Consider the following 20,971-nt stretch of genomic DNA (forward strand, 5'->3'; position numbering starts at 1 on the left):
GTCACAGAAGAGGAGTGGTGTCAGGAAGAAAATCCAGACATGCCCTTGTCAATCGCACGTCCCCACACCTGTCTCACACAGGCTAAAGAAAGTATTTACATATCCCTTTTTTGTTAAAACATGGCTGGCACAGTTTACTTGTTCAGGCTGGGTTGCATTCCACTCTGGAGATGGCTTTTCCTGCCTGGGGCTTTGTGATTCTGATAACACAGAGGTCGGCAACCTAAGGCCCATGGGCCACAAGCAGCCCACAGGGGTTGTTTAACTGGCCCACGAGCCACCCACGAACCAAACCGCCTGCTCAGTGAGTCCAGGAAATTAGGTCCTGCTATCCTTGGGGCTACACATGCTTGGAACAGTCAGCTGGTTCATAACACAGTTGCTACTGGGTTGTCGGCAGTGGGTGACCATTCTGAGCAGAATGTAGCTGAGCTATATTCCACTATACCTTCTATACCTTCTGCGAAAACCCTTCTCTGGAGGATATCCCACCTGTAGCTATCAGGGAGAAGGCCTTCTTCTGTAGTTGCAACATGAGTGTGGAAAAACACCTTAAAGGAGATCTACTTTAAGCCGCCTTCTTTTTTACTCTTCGGTGCTGGGCAAAATCTTCCTTGTTTCTCCAGGTTTTTGGAGCAAAATTAGGTTGTCTATTTGTGTATGTGTGACCGAACTACTGCTTTAATTGCTTTGTTTTTATACTGTGACATGTTTTAGCCTGGTTGCTGTGCTTTATTATTTGTTAGCTATCCTCACTGTTAGCTGCAAAACAGTGGTGTACAAAAGAAGAATAAAATCAATAATCCAAGGGGAAATGGCAAGATGCCAGCTAATCTCTATGAAATTACCGCCTGGTATTCCTTGTCTTACATGCTTGACGCTTCTCTAAATTTTGGGTGGTCTTACCTTCTACAAACCCAAACTCAAACCTTCATACGCTACTAGTTGTTTGGCAGTTTTTCTAACTCTGAAGTTTTTCTCTTTGTATGTCAACTGGTTTCAGTTTTTTCAAAAAGCCATGCTTAAAACTGGACTTCATCACGATGACTTTCAAACACAAATTAAGAACAAATGGTAAACCAAACGTAATGCGAGTCACAAAGGAAACAAGAGGTTCTCAAGGATTTTAACACATTTTTCTGGTCAAGGCCATGCTTTTGTAATTCTGGTCATGGTCACAGACTTCATTTTTTCAGTTTGTTTAAGTCTTTTGAAGTTCATTGTCCCTGTTCAGCTAACTTCACTTTGCTGATCTCAATCAGTTCATGATCATTAATTTAAGCTTTCTTCTGCCACTATATAATTCTCAGCTATTTCCTGCTTGCTGGATAGAATCTGATCTCAAATGCTCCATCTTTGAAACTTCTAATTTCTGAAAGAGAAATTATTTCCCTGTGCTGACTTTATATTCTAATGTTCTGACACCATAGGTGCCAACTCCCTATGGCCCTGGGTGCCCAAAATTCCCCATGAAGGGGCTGGGCACCCACAAATTTTGGTGCCAGAGCCATGCATGGCACCCACAGTCACGGGGATAAATTGGCACTTGTGTCTGATACATTTAGTGACATTCTTGTTCCAAGCTAGAAAATGCCTTTCCCTTTGTTGTAGTCAACCATTTAGCAACTTTGATTCAAGTCTAGTGAGTCTGCTATTTCCCTGAACATTCTAGCTGCTTATCCTCCAAAAGCAGTAGTTAAAACAGGGATACTGTCTCACTACATTTTCTGTAAACCACATTAAAAGATCAAGTCATACTGTATTGTTAAACATATTCTTTGGGTTTCATACTTAAACAAACCATGCAGATTACAATTCCCACTTCAGCTATAAATCAGCGGCAGGAAACAGCAAAGAGCATGATCAGGATCTTTGCAGATACCATAGGAAATCTATTTGGTAATTTTCATTGGTGTGTGTTGTTACCAGTCTGGTATGTTCAGTGGCAGAATCTTTCACTGAGGTTTCTTGTTACTCTTGTACTGCTCCAGCACAAGGGAAGGGTTTTAGAGCAATTGATTTGTATGTGTAAGGTCTCATATTCAATCTCTAGCATCTCCAGGTATGCGCTGGGAAAGACTCCCGTGAGTCATTGTAGACAACATTGATCTAGCATGGCCAATGGACAGGAAAGGTGGGAGTTGTAGCCCCACAAAAAGCATTCTTATTTATTTATATCTATGCATTTCCAGTTTTTATTTTACATACATTTATAATCTTCCCAAAGGGGACGTGGGTGGCGCTGTGGGTAAAAGCCTCAGCGCCTAGGACTTGCCGATCGCATGGTCGGCGGTTCGAATCCCCGCAGCGGGGTGCGCTCCCGTTGTTCAGTCCCAGCGCCTGCCAACCTAGCAGTTTGAAACCTAGCAGTGCAAGTAGATAAATAGGGACCGCTTACTGGCGTGAAGGTAAACGGCGTTCTGTGTGCTGCGCTGGCTCGCCAGATGCAGCTTGTCACGCTGGCCACGTGACCCGGAAGTGTCTTCGGACAGCGCTGGCTCCCGGCCTATAGAGTGAAATGAGCGCACAACCCTAGAGTCTGGCAAGACTGGCCCGTATGGGCAGGGGTACCTTTACCTTTACCTATAATCTTCCCATCTTCCCAAGCAGACCTCCCATCCTATCCTTCAGTGACATCCTGAGTTGACTGCGTCTCTGTTACTTTCTCCACTCCATTTCGTCCCTTCACTTCCCTTGTTTTGTCAACTGCTCTCCAAAGGTTTGTCCCAACTTGAAAATTATATTTACAGTAATGCCATATCTTTTTAAGTATTCTCCAAGACCTTACCACTCGCTCCTTATCTTCCTCTCTAGCCAGTTCCTTATTTTAGCCGTCTGCAAATTCTATTAATTTATGCAACCATTGGTCTTTTGTCAGGATAACCTTTTCTTTCCAGTTTCTTGCATAAACTGCTATTGTGGCTGCTGTTGCATTGTAAAAATAAATTGTGTCCTTTCTTTTCTCCTTTCCTATTAAAGCTAGAAGAAAGCCTTCTGGGGTTTTTTTTTTTTAATGTGAGGAACATTTTTTTTATTCCTCATATATCATCTTCCTTTTTTTTTTTTTCATGTTTACATAGCTACCACATATGTATTAAAAAGCCTTCCATTTCTAAACACTTCCAACACAGTGTAGCCCCATCAATCAATGGAGGGCGCCATGTTGGCTACTCCCAGTGTGGACCGTAGTGAGTCAAATGGGCCACTGCTCTGACTTGGTATAAGGCAGCATCTTACGCTTCCTATGTTTCTATTCAGACACATGTTCTTTCTGTTCAATGATTAAGCACAGAATGTTGTGATCACCAATAGTCAGCATGGATTTCTGAAAAATAAGTCATGTCAGACTAACCTGATCTCGTTTTTTTACAGAATTACAAGCCTGGTAGATGAAGGGAACGCAGTGGATGTAGCCTACCTCGATTACAGCAAGGCATTTGACAAGGTGCCCCATGATATTCTTGTAAAGAAGCTGGTAAAATGCGGTCTTGACTATGCTACCACTCAGTGGATTTGTAACTGGCTGACTGACCAAACCCAAAAGGTGCTCATCAATGGTTCCTCTTCATCCTGGAGAAGAGTGACTAGTGGGGTGCCACAGGGTTCTGTCTTGGGCCCGGTCTTATTGAACATCTTTATCAACGACTTGGATGATGGACTCAAGGGCATCCTGATCAAATTTGCAGATGACACCAAACTGGGAGGGGTGGCTAACACCCCAGAGGACAGGATCACACTTCAAAACGACCTTGACAGATTAGAGAACTGGGCAAAAACAAACAAGATGAACTTTAACAGGGAGAAATGTAAAGTATTGCACTTGGGCAAAAAAAATGAGAGGCACAAATACAAGATGGGTGACACCTGGCTTGAGAGCAGTACATGTGAAAAGGATCTAGGTGTCTTGGTTGACCACAAACTTGACATGAGCCAACAGTGTGACGCAGCAGCTAAAAAAGCCAATGCAATTCTGGGCTGCATCAATAGGAGTATAGCATCTAGATCAAGGGAAGTAATAGTGCCACTGTATTCTGCTCTGGTCAGACCTCACCTGGAGTACTGTGTCCAGTTCTGGGCACCACAAACTGACAAACTGACAAACTGACAAACTGACAAACTGACAAACTGACAAACTGACAAACTGACAAACTGACAAACTGACAAACTGACAAACTGGAACATGTCCAGAGGAGGGCAACCAAAAAGGTCAAAGGCCTGGAAACAATGCCTTATGAGGAACGGCTAAGGGAGCTGGGCATGTTTAGCCTGGAGAAGAGGAGGTTAAGGGGTGATATGATAGCCATGTTCAAATATATAAAAGGATGTCACATAGAGGAGGGAGAAAGGTTGTTTTCTGCTGCTCCAGAGAAGCGGACACGGAGCAATGGATCCAAACTACAAGAAAGAAGATTCCACCTAAACATTAGGAAGAACTTCCTGACAGTAAGAGCTGTTCGTCAGTGGAATTTGCTGCCAAGGAGTGTGGTGGAGTCTCCTTCTTTGGAGGTCTTTAAGCAGAGGCTTGACAACCATATGTCAGGAGTGCTCTGAAGGTGTTTCCTGCTTGGCAGGGGGTTGGACTCGATGGCCCTTGTGGTCTCTTCCAACTCTATGATTCTATGATTCTATGATTCCCTGAAGTTGTCTAATTCCACACAACAAACAACAACAAACACCTCGTAGCAGTACCTCTTGGGCTATTGAGTTCTACGTTTATTTCATATTCTGCTTGTAAGTCCTGAAGCTACAGCCCATCAGCTTCATTGTGAACCTAAGTTCTAGTCTTCTTGTTGTTGTTTAGTCATTTAGTCGTGTCCGCCTCTTCGTGACCCCCTGGACCAGAGCACGCCAGGCACTCCTGTCTTCCACTGCCTCCCATAGTTTGGTCAAACTCATGCTGGTAGCTTCAAGAACACTGTCCCACCATCTCGTCCTCTGTCGTCCCCTTCTCCTTGTGCCCTCCATCTTTCCCAACATCAGGGTCTTTTCCAGGGAGTCTTCTCTTCTCATGAGGTGGCCAAAGTTCTAGTCTTAGGAAAGGGTGAAACTCTTTCTCTCCAAACCAATTATGTTATAAACCTCATTCACGTCCGCCTTTCTTCTAAACTGAAAGTCACAGCCTTTCCTGTGTTGCAATGTTCTGCCATGCTAAGAATGTTTTAATATTAATTTAATTGTTTCCAAAGCTGGTCCACTCTCCAGTGCTGGAGTGCCTAGCCGTCTAACATTCTCCCCGCAGCTGACAGCATTACTGTTATTCCTACTGTTATTTACTCTTACTTGTTTGATAACAGTGACTTTGGATGCAGACTCAGTTAAAGGTCATGGTGCAGTTGGGTAAATATTCATTTATAATCTGGATAAGCTATTTACTTGGCAAATGCGCTTGATGTTGCCACCGCCACAACCTCTTTATCACCTGCAAGACGTCTTTAACATCTCCCAGATTTACTTTTTATTTTACTTACTGGCAAGAATTCAGCAAATGCGCACGCACATCTGTAAAATGTTTGTGTGATCTTCTTTTTGAATGCTTGACAAATTAAGTCCTGTGAAAACTGATAATGCAGTGCAATGAATGACATTTTAATAATCACAGAAAATAAGCCTGATGTTAAGTAGAATGTTTAGCGGCATCTTCTCCCTGGTTATTAAACATCTATTTAAGTAGCCGAATTATACATCTGTCAACAATGTTTAGAACAAGAATAAAACTTTCTTCCATGGCAAAAGGTTATTTGAAACAAAATACACAGTATAATAAGTAGGTTTAGTTTTGAAGGTTTGGGGACAGCCTCTCTTATTCACTGCTCTGTGCTCCTTGGCAGCAGTGCCCATGGCAACGCTCCCTGGTACAAGGAAGGCTGCAGCAATGCTGCAGCTGTTCCTCTCATAAGAAAGAGGGGAACTGAATCACCAGTGCATGGCTTTCTCAAGGCTGCCATTCTCTCTGAGCGAGGCTCAGGAGTGTCACTGGCAAGCACCCAATCCGGATGGAGTAAGAGACACTTCGTCCACAAAAGTAACTGAATGAGTGCAGCGCCATGACTGACTGGCTGACTGACTGATTGCAGATCTACAAACCTTTGGCTTCCTCAGAAGTCTTCCTGTGTGACTGAATTCCCGTGGGCTGGGGTTGAATGAATAGAACTGGATGCCTTAATTTTTACTGTCAGGAGAAATGGTAATGTGAATGTGGAGGAGGAATATTAATTATGCTTGGCAGACCTTCTTCAAACTTAAAAAAAAAAAAATCTCAACTGCACACGCACAAAACAGCACAAAGAAGGAGTCTAAGGAGCTGATAAGTGGGGGAAGCTTCTGTACTGCAGACCTGTAGAAAACAGGTGGGTAAAGGAGAATTATTTGTCATTCTCAGTTTATCAGTTTCATAATTTTATTTTTGCTTTTTTTTTAAAAAAAAAGCCACACAATTTAAAAACAGAATTTAAATATATAGTTTTTTAAAACATTTGAAAGGCTATATCATGGATTAAAAAATAAAATATAATACCATAAAACCCTTCCTTCCTGCCATCTGCCCCTTCTCTGTCTGGTCAAGTAAACCAGTTCTTTACATTAGGGAGATGCAAAGTCTGGGCAGGAGCTGAGTTCTTCCTGAAGAGAGCTGCAAACTGGGGAATCCAAGAGTGCCCTTCCGCCTGGCCTATTTACATATGGTTGATAGAATGCCAGGATGTATGGGGTGTTAGCGGAGGGGTAGTACCTTTGGTGGGGGACACATCATGCTCCTTCTGGGGCAGTTTGTCCACCTTTCATCCCCACCCTGCACTCAGTTCTCACCTGTGGCTCCTAGAGCTGTCAGCATGCAACAGGAGCCGCACCCCAAGGAATGGTTTCGACTGGCTGGCTAAACCAGGTGAGGGTAGCTGATGGGTCTCAAACCCTTGGTGAGTTAGGGACTTCCCCTGCAGGTGAAGACAAGGCTCTGGCGGATTGTGCAGATGAGAACAACAGTGAGTCCAATGGTCAAGAAGACGATTTCTGCATGTGCTGTAGAGAGACATGAGGAGCAGATAGGGCTTGTCAACTAGGTAGCCCATCTAGGAGAAGGAAAACTCTGATCCTAAACCTCCACTGCCTTGTGAGATATCTTTGGGAGAAGAAAAGGCTAAGGAGTAAACCCTGTACAAATCCAGAGTAGATGTCCTAAGGCAGTTGGATGGTGCCTTGTGGCCCTTGTACGCCTCCTCCCACCAAGCTGGTGCCAAACGTCTTGCTCTCTCTTTGGGCCACATCAGCAAGGCTGAGGGCAGGGTCATCTGGGCAGCTGAGGACCTCCATACACAGCGCCCAGGCTTGGACCCTGCGGAGGCCACTTTGGTGCTGCTAAGGCAGCAGTTTGACTTCACCCGTGGAGGAGCAACCCACTCTCTCTTGAGACAGATGGATGACGACGACAGCAGCAGCAGCAGCAACAACAACTGATCAAAAGCCATTCTCAGAGGGATAGAAGAGGCAGTGTGAGCAAAGGCTATTTAAGTGTCAGCTGGACAGCTATTAGCAGGGACTGTCATATTGGACTTTAACTGCTGGTCCTCCTATTCCCACTGCTTGCAAGGAAAGACCAGCCAAATCTGGTCAGCCAGCTAGCCAAGGGACCATTAGCATCTTGGGCCAAAGTGAGGCCATCCCATCCTCCACAGCCTGAAATACCCACTGCCAGGTATGCTTCCTGGTAGGCAGAGATAACACTCAGTGCCAATATAGACTGCATCAGTGCAGTGTAGGCAGTTTGAGCAGCTGGGAGCAAAGTAGCCACTTATGCTTCATCAGAAAAGAGTAAAAAAGACTGCACAGATCTGCATGTGCTGATTTAATATATATAGATAGAAATATAGAAAAACCACTGTAATAGAATTACAATATATCTCACCATAGAGGAAGAACTGTGACCGGGTGAACTGTGGGCTTGCTCTGCTGTCCGGATGCTACCAGTAGGTTTCTTCTCTTTAACCAGACTTGGACTGAACAGACCTTCAGACAGAGGACGGCCCTGTGCAAAGCAGGGAGCAGAGCCAACACACAAGGAAGAGGCAGTCTGGACTTACTGTGACATCCGGCCCTTCACTCCGCTACTGCCACCACTATGGAAGAACCCCATTTACCCATTTTAATGCTTTGTTTTGTGGCTTCTCTGAGGGTGTTGCATTTATCACTGTGGTGTATATTATGGGATGGTTTGTAGCCACTCCACTCCTCACTCTTAGGTCTACCTGTTCCAGTATTCTGCTTCCCATTCTGGCCTCTGAGAAGCCTTCCAGCTAATTAAAAATGTGCTCACCCTCTCCAATTCTTATGGAACATTATTTATTATTATTTTTTGCATTTATATGCCACCTTTATCTTCCAAGGATCTCAAGGTGGTGTACATGGTTCTCCTCCTCGTTTCATCCTCACATCAACCCTGTGAGGTAGGTTAGGCTAAGACAGGGGTAGTCAACCTTTTTATACCTACCACCTACTAATGCATCTTTCTTGATGGTAAAGTTTCCTTACCGCCCCCCAGTGCTCGATGGAAGGAGGATTCAGCTTGTGCCGTAGAACCTCCTACCACCCACCTAGAATCCTGAAACGCCCACCAGTGGGTGGGAGGGACCAGGTGGACAACTCCTGGGCTAAGAGATGGTGACTGGTTCAAGGTCACCCAGTGAGCTTCATGGCTAAGTGGGGATTCAAATCCTGCTCTGCCAGGTCCTGGTCCAACATTCTACACCACACTGACTTTACTATATGAGCAGTAAACTGCTTCAGAACGTGGAGATGTCATATAACTATGCATTTTAACTTTAATTGTAAGTCACTTCCAGGGTTTCATTCAGGGTTTAGCAGTCAGCTCTTTTACTTAGGTGGGAAACTGGAAGACCAAGTGCCTGCATGTTTGCTAGGAATTTTCCTGTGTTCCCTAGAGCTTATTCCCGGGTAGGCATGCCTAGGATGGCAGCCACTGTACTTTTGGTGGAACCAGAATACAGTATCCTCTTTTTTAGCAGATTCTTAAATTATCATTGTGGCAGTACTTCCTGAAGTGAAAATAGTATTCTGCTTACTGGCAGTACTGCTACCATGCTTTGGTGCAGGGATGCCAACTTGCCCACCACATGGGGGTGCATCACGTGACATGTCATGTGACATCATGGGATGCATCCCGCCCCCGTGATGCCAATACTCGCACACTGAGCTGGGCTCCATCCTCGGCCTCCTTCTCCCCATGGCATGTGCCTGGCACGGGCAGGACCCATGGAGGGCAATCTTTGCCCTTACTCATCCCAGCCCCCTCCCGGCTCCTGGGCTTCCACGCAGGGGCTGTGGCATGTGGGGAGCACGTGGCGGTGGCGGGGGATGTTGGCCCCTTGCGCCCCATATATCCGGTGCCCCTGCTTTGGTGTATTACCAAAAGAGTCATTTGAGGAGATACCAAAAATTCTTCTCAGGTTGAAGGTTATTTTGACCAGTAGCCGTGAAAGTTGGTTGGCTGAAGGGAGTCATCTTCCTTCATTTTAGCAGATTCTCCCATAACACCATGGTGGAGTACTGAAGAATAAACAAGGTGTGGATTGCAGCCAAAGCCCAACTCTGCACAGAATACCAGGGGAGACAACAAAACCAGCTGGTGAACATACAGGAAATTTAGGACCGTTTCAAAGGCAATACATAAAAACACACATATACTCAATAATATAATGACAGGACTGTAGATTTCTAAATAACATACAAATTTCAGAGGCTGTTAAATTAATGGCATAGAGCTAAGACTTCAGATACAAGCATTCTTGTGAAATTTATTTTCATGAGCTTCTATAGTCTACAGCCTCTTCATTCAGTTTTGAATAATGGTTCAATTGAGCTGTAAAAGCTTCTAAAGTTGGAAACTTCTGACAAGTTAATTTCAGCCACACAGGGTAAAAATCCTCCTCCACCTCCCAGCCAGATAAAAGCTTCCATATCATGAATGTAGCAGTCATTCTAAGGAATTTAGAAAACAACAAAAATGACGTCAACCCTATCTTGCCAGGAAAAGAAAAACACATATAGTGGTATGCTTTAGGGAGAAAGTAGATTACACTAAAACACTGCTATTCCAAAGAATAAAGAGAAATACAAACCTAATGTGGAGCGGGGGGGGGGGGGGGAATAAAGTGGAATGCCTTAGAGAGAGCATAGAATCATAGAATTTTAGTTTAGAGTTGGAAGGGACCCAAGGGTCATCTAGTCCAACCCCCTACAATGCAGGAGTCTCAGCTAAAGCATCCATGACAGATGGCCATCCAGCCTCTGCTTTAAAACCTCCAAGGAGAGCCCACAACCTCCCGAGGGAGACTGTTCCACTGTCAAACAGCTCTTGCTGTCAGAAAGTGTTTTCGCATGTCTAGTCGGAATCTCCTTTCTTGTAACTTGGAGCCATTGGTTCGAGTCATTCAGAGCAGGAGAAAACAAGCTGGCTCCACCTTCCATGTGACAGCCCTTCTTTTCCAGGCTAAATATACCCAGCTCCTTCAACCGATCCTCATAAGGCTTAGTTTCCAGACTTGATCATCTTGGTGGCCCTCCTCTGCACATGTTCCAGCTTGTCAATATCCTTCTTAAATCGTGGTGCCCAGAATTGGACCCAGTATTCCAGATGTGGTCTGACCGAGGCAGAAGAGAGTGGCACTATTACTTCCCTTGATCTGGACACTAGACTTCTGTAGATGCAGCCTAGAATAGCATTAGCTTTTTTTTGCTGCTGCATCACACTGTTGACTCATGTTAAGCTTGTGGTCCACCAGAAGCCCTAGATCCTTTTCACATATACTGCTAGGAAGCCAGGTGCCCCACACCCTCTATTTGTGCGTCTGGTTCCTCCTGCCTAAGTGGAGAACCTTAAATTTATCCCTATTGGAATTCATTTTGTTAACTTGAATTGCATGAATTGCACTAAATAATAAACTACTAAGCTTTTGTAGTCATCATGTAGTGGGACCCACTACAAATAGACAGTGAAGACCTGTTCCTCACTCCTGTTTTAGATTGTGAGCCTTAGGACAGGGACTCACTTAGTACTGATTTTTGTAAGTGATTCAGAGAGCCTCTTTGACTAAAGGGTGGCTTAAAAACCAATTAATTAATTAATTAATTTTATGTACTGCTATGATCTGCGCATTGTGAAATGTAAGGTACCAACATATTGTTTGTAGAAATCCTCCATTTGACATCCTGGTATAACTGCTGAAGGCAAAGTAAGCCAATTTGTCTACGCAAACCAAGCATAGGGATGTCTTGCCAACCATTGCCTCAAAATCCAGAAAATAAACTAGAGGAGATTATTATGTGCTGTTTAAAAAAAGCGAAAACAGTACATTTAAGACAAATTCTAAAGTTGTTTAGAATTTGTTAGAATCATCTAACAAATGATTTAGTAATATATAATGGACAGTATAGAGGAGATTTAGCTCTGTCAGATCTGACTAGAGCCAGACTATCAGTCAAAGAAAGAAGTAATGATTTGGTAGCACTGCAAAATTTGTGAAGAGTGCCTTCTAACAGATGTCCCTTTCTTTGAACATTTTCAGAACTCTTCACTGCTATGGAAATGATCTGAATACTATAACCAACAATCAGTTAAGAAAAGCTGTGAAGTTCTGAGCAATTAAAGTTTGTGAGTTTAATTATTGCTATGACATTATGTAAATTTATGGGCTATGCATTTCACTAAAAATATTAATACCAACAATGTAAAAAGTGCTTAAATACATCATAAGCAGCAAGGGAAGTGGTTGGTTCTTTGGACAGCAGTGGAGTTAAAGGTGTGCTAAAGGAAGCAAAGGAGATTGTGCAGAAGCTGATTTAATCATTTCCGTTTGTTTTTGCTGCGGGAGATGGAGCATAGATACCGGTGCCTGGAGTGACATTATCAGAAAGAGAATCTGAAGAAATGAGACAAATAAGAGGGACAAGAAACAAAGTTCTGGGCAGTATGGCAAAAAGATTGGAACTGGGAAGAGGTTAACATAATACTCTTTTTAAAAAACTGGATCAGGTGTGTGAATTGAGAAAATTACAGACCAGTTAGAGAATCTGCTCTGGGAAAACTGATGGGAAGAATATGTCCTGCTGGAAAAAATCAGCATGGCTTCTGCAAACAAGTCCTGTCTCACTAACCCTTTTCACTCTCAAGAGCCTCATTTCTGTGTGCCCCCTGGCTCTCACTGGTGGATGCAGCACTCATGTTCTCAACTCAGGTTTTGCTGATGGCTTTAATGCATAGATCGCTATGGGATGTAAGTCGGGTTACAAAGCACACTGGTTAGCATTTGCAGCAGAGGTTAAAATATCTGACTAAGCACAAACTGGGCCATGTCCCCCAGACTCTCATTTTGAAGAGCAGAAAGGATACTGGCATTAATATGGTTGGTGCGCCAAGAAACAGGACTGGGCAAGTAAGTGGCACTCCTTTGAACTGTCTGGGTTTGCTGAGTTTGTTCGTGCAGGTGCAGCCATCTTTGTGTCCTTGGCGATGGAGCTGGAGTCCATGGGGCTGGCTTTCTGTCTGATCTGCCCGCTGGTACCTCCTTGATGGGTGGAGGTTCTTTGGGGGTGGGAGGTGGCCCAGGCATCATGAGGCAGCTGTGATGTGGCACCCAATGTGTCTGATGGCACTGAAGCAGACTTCTCCCCCTCCCCAAAGTCTGAGTCAATGTCTTCCAGTTCTGGTGGTACCCCATTTTCCTTCTCTCCATCAGACCACTGCTGCAAGACTTTTCATGGGGTTGGGCTGTAATGTGTCATGGCTCAAATGAAACAATCTTTTTCAGTCTGTTGATTGAAATACTTTGTTCTTTTACTTTAGATTAAAAACTGTTTTGGATAATGAAAAGTTAAATTGATTTTGGGAGGGATAAAAAATGCATGCAACCAGAAGCAACTTTTCCTTTATTTTAAAAGTTTGTGTTCCCATCCCTGGAGTATTCATTTTGTACCTACAGTTTCAGAAAGGTTTTAATAAAGTTTCTTATCAAGAGTTTCTGAGTAACTTAACAGTCATAAGATAAGATGACAGATTCTCTTATGGATCTGTAACTGGTTAAAGAAAAGGATGCAGAAAAAGGAATAAATGGACCATACTCACAATGGATAGATGTAAGAAGTGACGTCCTGCAAGGATCTGTATTGGGACCTGTAGCTTTTAACGTGAATAATCTGAAGTTTAGAGATGAGCAGTGAAGTTGCAATCTTTGTAACGACACCACATCATTCTGGGTGGTAAAAATTGTGGGGTCAAGATGGGTAACTCAATGAAAATGCTGATGTAGCAGCTGTGATAGAGGTGTATGAATTTATAGATGGTGTGGAGAAAGAGGTTAGAGATTTTTTTCCCCTTACTCTTTCATAATATTAAAACCTGGGGTGTTCCAATGAAGTTGAAAATGGAAGAGCCAGAGGGCAAAGTACTTTACATAGCACATAGTTTCAAACTATGGAATTTGCTATACTGTACAAGACAGTAGTGATGACCATCAGTTTCTTTTAAAAGGAAATCGGACCAATTTATGAAAGATGAGGCAAGCAGCAATGGCTGCTGTGATGTTCTGATAGTGTGTAGTGTTAAATGTGGAGGTAATTAGATTAGATTAATTAGGCTAAGTGTTGGTTGGGAGGGGGAGGGAGTGTGCTTGGAACATTGGAAGTGAGTGGTGACGAGATAGGAATTTTGAGGGGCAGTTTGAATACTAGTTGGGATTGAACGTGGTTGAGAGTATATTGGGTTAGTGAGATGGAATAGGGTCAGTGTTGTTATTGGTAATAGTTTTGGGATAAATGGTGAGGGAGAATTTAGCTTAGGTATTTTTGGAAAGGTAGAATAGGTAGGAGTGTTTATATGAATTAGAATAACTTCTAACCATAACTAAATACATAAATTCTAACTACATAACTAAAACCATATGCTTCTGTGTGCTGAATTAATATTTGATTACTTTTATTAGTTCTGTTATCAATAAAGCTGTTGTATTATACATGTGTTTCTTGACTGGCCTCACTAAAGGTGGAATCAGATAGTTTGTATCTGTGGTGGCAGCAAAGAGATCCTAGATACCTTGCAGGAACCCAGGTGAGGGCTCTACACCTTAGAGAGAAGGTGGTCCAGTGAAGTTGAGGTAGATCGGAGGGTGATGTCAGAGAACCACAAAGCAGAAGCAAAGTGGCATGACACCTATTAGTCATGATGGCTGTATGCTACCTGCCAGATCAGAGGAGGTATAGGAATAGGACGTTCAGGATGCTGGAGAGAAACTAAACTGAGTGATGCAATTAAAATACTGGCTTAGTTATGGAAATAGTCTAGAATAGGTAACGGAATGTGATTAATTTCTAATTATGTTTTATTTTCTATAATGGGTAAGTACACAAACTGAAAAATCACCTTTTTTCTAAGAACAATTTCTCATTTTTAAATAACTTGTTACCATACCAAATTCTAAGTAAAAGCATAACTGGTTTTGGGAAAAATTGGTCTGAGACCCTGTTATTTGCGCCATGTCTAAGTGCTATAACACTGTACCAAGTGTTGAGAGTAGATTGACTGGACTAATTAAAGTCCTGAAGGTTAAACGAGTATTTAGAGGAAGCAGCCAGAGAAAAATAAAGATATCTTCCTGGTGGAAGTGCTGAAGTTAACAAGAAAGAGGAATTGTTTTGGCTGGTTTGCTTGCCTCCCTAGCCTCTCATAGTACAAGCTTCAGACTGTGTCACCCTAGCCTCTGAATATCAATCAGTATCTTGGGAACAACAATGAGGGGAGGGCTATTTCACTCAGGCTCTGCTTGTGGCTCTCCTGCAGGCATCTTGTTGGCCACTTGTTGCTGGGCTAAAGGGAAAAGCCATCTGCATGCCCACTTAGTTGTATTAGTCCCACTGAATTCAACGAGGTTTACTCCTAATTATGCGTACATAAGATTCCAGATCTAATGGCCAATATCAAAAGGTATGAGATGGAAGTCTCTGGTTCTTGTTAAATTTCATCAATTATTGCATGCCTTGATGCAACCGCTATCCCTCAACTTCAGCCACCTTTTGTAGCGTACTTGCCTGCCTTGAGGGGGATTTTAAGTGTGACACACAGGTAATGTATGGGTCATTCCATATCAAGTGATCCAATTTTTTTTTACTTCATGTCATCCAGTTTTCTTTATACTTTGTACACTAGTTGAATGATCAAGACTAAGTCTAAATCTAAAATTTAATTTTTTTTATCTCATCCTGTTTTTGAGTTATGAGGGTTTCAAATTTCATTTTTTGGGGGGACATTGCCAGACTACACAAAAACCTTAAAAGCTCAGCCCAGAATTGAGAGATTTCAAAAATAAAAAACCAATCTCTTCAAATATCATATGATGGGCCCACTTTAAAATTTAAAGTTACATAGTTTACTTTTTTTAGTTATTTTTAAAAATGATTAAAATTTTCCCCCCAAATTGTATTATTTCATACTTCTAAGAGCTTTCATCTTGGTATCTCAATGGGATAACATTAAAAACATATTTTGTATATACATGTTGGGCTTATTGGGTTCTATTTAGGATAAATGAGTCTTCTTTGGGTAAAGTATAACTGAATAAACAAGACTTCAAAGTATAATATCAGTTACTTCAGGCATTTCTTCAAAAAGTTATTCAATTAAACAGTATCTGATAAAGCTAGTGAGGCTTTTCTTTAGAAAATGTGTTCCACAGCAGAGTAATAACTTGCTGTTGCATGATAGAATTAACGCTTTGAAAGCATCCTTGTTAGTACTTCATTTCATGAGCATTACAACAAAATACATATCAAACAAAATTATGGGAAAAACCTTACACATCAAATGGGTCTAAAACATTTATTCTTCCATTAATTATACTTTATACCAAACACTTTTCAATAGAATTTGTTGCACACGATGTTTCATTTTTTGTCAAAGTGTGGCCAGTTGCAGTCCTTGGTTTGACCGGTGTTAGAACTTCTGCGTGCCTTACCTTAAGAACATCCCCACTAGATGTGTAAACAAATTATGACGCTGAGCCCGGCAAGTGTCAGAAGGGCAGAGTTACGTCTTCACTTTCATAGTCCACCGACAGCACACAGGTCAACCACCATTTTTTATTGTATTCACAGGTTACATACCTCGTTATCTCAGCCATATCCAGAGATTTTGTACCTCCTTCATTGTCGAACTTCTCACTCTCATTGCTAAAGGAGTACACTTTGGTCACAATTTCTGTTGGACTGGATGAAGATGGAACAAAGCAATGAAATCCTTGTATTCCCTTGATTGATTTCACTGTTTCAAAGTGTTGTTTTAGGAATGTTCTTTTCTGCACTCCTCATTTGTTGAAAATGACAACTCGGTAGAAGGAGTGTTATCTTGGCACCAGTTAAAGAGTTCCAGTAGTGTCATAATTTTGCTTGCTATGTACAGTATTTTGTTGTAACTGTAAAATTTTAGATTTAAACTTAGTTTTGATCATTCAACAAATATACAAAATGTTAAGAAAATTGGATGACATGAGGTAAAAAAGTAGGATCACTTGATAAGGAATGACCTGTATGTGAAAAGCTTTTGGCACTTTGCATTTAGTATTTAAATAACTTTTTTGAAATTATTATACATTTAATGAATTAAAATGCATCTCCTACTTCATCAGTTGAATATGAACATTCATCATCTTTCTTTTTAACAAGGTTCTAACATGTCAGGACTACTTACACAGTAATCATTTTGATCAATAGTGCACTGGCTTACAGATCAAATAAGGAAGTGTTGAGTAACTGAATGCAATCTTCAAATAGATACAACAGATTCCCAAATGACACCTAGTTAAAGGTTTGGGTGCACTCTTGCAAGAAAAAACAGCAAATAATGCTGGAAGGAATTTATGCTAGTATGTGGTCCAGTTGCTAACATATGGCTTAGGTGATGAACAGACACTGAACTCCTAGGTGGTTTGATGGCAAGTCACACTGTTATATGCAGTGCTATAAATGTAAATTGTGATCTATTTATGATAAAATAAATAAAACAAGGATCATTATGAGGCTAAGTAGCAGACAGGTGTTGGTTAATTGATCATCAGCAATTGTGACTATCTCTACAAAAGTCAAAATTCTAGCAGTTTGATGGCGCATTCAGATGTGTTTTAACACTATGCCAAGGAGGAAAGACGTCAGCAATGCTCTTAGAGAAGCAATTGTTGCTGCCCATGAAACTGGGAAGGGTTATAAGACCATCTCTACCCAATTTAACGTGCATTATTCCACAGTAAGAAAGATTATTCAAAAGCGGAAAACATTCAAGACAGTTCCCAATCTTCCCAGGAGTGGACGTCCCAGCAAATTCACCCCAAGGTCAGACCGTGCAATTTTCAGAAGAATTGCAAGAAACCCAAGAGTTCCATCACAGGATCTACAGGCCTCATTTAGCATCAGTGTTACAGCTCATGACAGTACAACTAGAAAAAGACTGAACCAGTATACAGTAGGTTGTTTGGAAGGGCTGTCAGGAGAAAGTCTCTTCTCTCTAAAAAGAACATGTCAGGATAGTTTACAAAGTTGCATCTGAAGAAACTACAAGACTTCTGGAACAATGTCCTTTGGACAGACAAGACCAAAGTGGAGTTGTCTGGCCAAAATGCATAGCACCACATTTAGCCAAAACCAAGCACAGCATTTCAACACAAACACCTCGTACCAACTGTCAAGCAGAGTGGTGAAGCGGTGATGAGTTGGGCTTGTTCTGCAGCCACAGGACCTGGGAGCCTTGCAGTCATTGAGTCCAACTATGAACCCCTCTGTACAGAGAAGTATTCTAGGGTCAAACTCGAGGCCATCTGCCCAAAAGCTGAAGCTTGGCTGAAATTGGGTCATGCGATAGGACAATGGTCCCAAGTACATCAGCAAATCTACAACAGAATGGCTGAAAAAGAAAAGAATCAAGGTGTTGCAATGACCCAGTCAAAATCCAGACCAGAGAGCCGTGCATAAACAAATGCCAGCAAACCCAACAAACTGAAGCAACGGTGTAAAGAAGAGTGGGCCAAAAATCCTCCACCACAATGGGAGAGACTGATAAAGTCATCAGAAAAAGATTACTTCTGGTTATTGCTGCTAAAGGTGGTTCTATTGAATCGTAAGGTGTACTTAGTTTTTCACACATGGCTTCTCCATTTTGGTTTTATTTTTGTTAAATAAATCTTGACACAGTGTAATATGTCCTGTGTTGTTGTTCATCTGTGGTTATATTTATGTAATATTTACATAATAACCTAAGGAACACATGATTTTTATTATGTCCTAATGTGTAAAACCGCAGAATTCAAAGAGGGTGTACTTCCCCCCCCCCCATGGTAGGTAAAGGTAAGACCTCTGGACAGTTAAGTCCAGTTGAATTTGACTATGGGGTGCGGTGCTCATCTCGCTTCAGTTAAAGGGAGCCGGTGTTTGTCTGCAGACAGCTTTTCTGGGTCATGTGGCCACCAGACTAAACCACTTATTATGCAATGGGACACTGTGTCAATTGCCAGAGCACACAGAAATGCTGTTTACCTTCCTGCCACAGTGGTACCTATTTATTTACTTGCACTGGTATGCTTTTGAACTGCTAGGTTGGCAGAAGCTGAGACAAAGCAATAGGTGCTTATGGACAGATTCCAATGACTGTATATTATACAGTGGTACCTTGAGATAATAATAATAATAATAATAATAATAATAATAATAATAATAATAATATCTTTATTGTCATTGCCCCCTTCGGGGACAACGAAATTACTTAACTGCTCCATAAAAACACTAATTAAACAATACAGTATACTACAGCAAGGGAGATTAGTTGACTTTCAAAGTCCGGGCTTCCCATTCAGGGCCGAGATCGCTCTGGAGAAGAAGCTGTTCTTAAGACGGCTCGTTCTTGTCTTCATCGTCCTGTATCTCCGTCCCGACGGCAAGAGCTCGAAGAGACAGTGACCAGGATGCGATGGATCTTTTACTATGTCCAGTGCCTTCCTATGGCACCTTGTGGCATAAATCTGCTCTAAGGTGGAGAGTGGGCAGCCAACAATGCTCTCTGCTGCCTTAACAACCCTGCACAACCCCATCCTGTCCTGGGTAGTACAGCTTCCGTACCACACACATAAGCCATAAGTGAGCACGCTCTCAATGGCACAGTGATAGAAGGCAAGCAGCAGTTTCTGCGGAAGATGGTTTTTCCTTTGAATGGGATCCGTTCCAGAGCCGCGTTCGCATCCTGAACAGAATGTAAGATGCGACTGCATGTTTGCGTGTTTCGTCGCTTCCGCGCATGATGTCATTTTGACTGTCTGCGAATGCGCGAGCGGGGAAACCCGGAAATAACACACTCTGTTATTTCTGGGTCGCTGCAGAGTGCAACCCGAAAATACTTATCCTGAAGCGTATTTATCCCGAGATATGACTGTACAGTGGTACTTCGATTTAAGAACAGTCTGGTTTAAGAACGATTTGGTTTACAAACTCCGCAAAACCGGAAACAGTGTCTTGGTTTGAGAACTTTACCTTGGTCTAACAATGGAATCCGAATGGTGGAAGGGCATTGCCTGCAGGAGGCCTCGTTAGGGAAAGTGCACCTCAGTTTAAGAATGGTTTTGGTTTAAGAACGGACTTCAGGAATGGATTACGTTCATAAACTGAGGTATCACTGTACAGTCCAGGATGATGTCCCTTATTCCTGAGCTGAAGTGACAGAGGGGTTGCAATCTAATTATTTCTGGGCTTGTCCTAAGGCATTTTGTACCTTAGATGGAAAACCCAGATGGGTTCTATCTCCAGTGATACGTGAGAATAATAATTTATATAGCCTCCTCAATGCATTTGCTGAGTAGGAAACAAACGCAGGTCTCTGTCCTCGCAATACATACTTGCACATTTATGCTGTTTTTGTACCAGAGCTGGGCGAGATGCGGGGCGTTTGGGCGGGGTCCGAGGGGGGAGGCAGGCGGCTGGGCATGGAGGCCCCTCACCTGGGCTGGCGGGGGGCGGCCCTGACCTCGGGCCCGCGGGGGAGGGAGAGGGGGCGGCGGCTGTTTGTGAGAGAGAGCGAGGGGCCGCGTTCCCCGGGCGAGGCGGGGGGGGGGGGGAGGCCTGGAGCTGCCCGTCGTTCTCCCCCCGCCGGCCGAGCTGCGGAGCCCCGTCTTGGGCGGCTTCGGGGACGCGCCTGCCGAGCTCGCCTCCCCTCCACTTCCGGCGCGGAGGGGGCGGGGATGTTTTATTTTTTCAGGGAGGGGGAGAGGAAGAAAAAGGGAAACGGGGCTATTAATAGCGCCGCCGCCTGATTGGCTTAGGGAAGCAATATATATATATATAAATAAATATATATAAATATATATATATATATCTATCAAGCGGATTTTTGACCACGTGATTTTCCATCCGAAAACTCCAAGATGGCGGGTGGCGTCACGGGCTGATTCCGTTGGCGGCGCGCGCACCGCTGTGCCAGCGCCAAAGGGCCCGTCGGGCGCGTGTCCCTGCCTCCCTCCTCCTCCCCGCCGGCTGCCGCTGTGAGGGTCCGTCGCCGCCCCCCCCCCTCGCCCCTCAGCCTCCCGTCTTCGCACGCAGGTCAGTGTAAGCGGCGGCGCGACTTCCCCGCCGACCCTCCTCCCTCCCTGGCGGCGGCGGGGGCAGTTCTTCTGGGGGGGGGGGGAATGGATGAGGATGGTTTTTGTTATTGTCATTATTCCCCTCAGTAGTTGTGTTCTTCAGGTCGGGCGGCGATGATGGGCTGCCCCCCCCCCCCGTCTGAAAGAGATGAGCAGCTTTCGCCGGCTGCCTTCCAAAGGCGCCTTTTTCGCTCCCCCGATTTCACGGGCCGCGGGCGGGGGGGGCGGCCTGCGGGGGGGGGTGAATGGACGTCCAGGGTGTGTGTGTGTGTGTGTGGTGGGGTGACTGACGCCTGGGAGCGCCA

At 43.4% G+C, this 20,971-nt stretch overlaps 1 protein-coding gene and 1 long non-coding RNA gene across 9 annotated transcripts in view; one reads left to right on the forward strand and one right to left on the reverse strand.

The window, feature by feature from the left end:
* Positions 1-747: 747 nt before the first annotated feature.
* Positions 748-18,304, reverse strand: LOC310659582. The gene is made up of 4 exons (XR_014502825.1): positions 7,898-18,304; positions 6,805-7,014; positions 5,469-5,558; positions 748-762 (listed from the first exon to the last, which is right to left on the reverse strand). It is a non-coding gene; the product is annotated as an uncharacterized lncRNA (long non-coding RNA).
* A 2,119-nt stretch (positions 18,305-20,423) lies between these two features.
* The window catches only part of HDAC4 (histone deacetylase 4), a 123,351-nt gene continuing 122,803 nt past the window's right edge, over positions 20,424-20,971 (forward strand). For 2 of the 8 annotated variants that reach the window (XM_083401021.1, XM_083401022.1), the window contains exon 1: positions 20,424-20,625. The gene's annotated coding sequence lies outside the window, so the exon portion shown is untranslated. The remainder of the gene's footprint in view (positions 20,626-20,971) is intronic. The other 6 variants (XM_083401020.1, XM_083401024.1, XM_083401023.1 and 3 more) reach the window with 4 other exon arrangements.

Source organism: Podarcis tiliguerta (assembly GCF_965153285.1).
Source record: "Podarcis tiliguerta genome assembly, chromosome: 1".
Taxonomy (NCBI): Eukaryota; Metazoa; Chordata; class Lepidosauria; order Squamata; family Lacertidae; genus Podarcis; species Podarcis tiliguerta.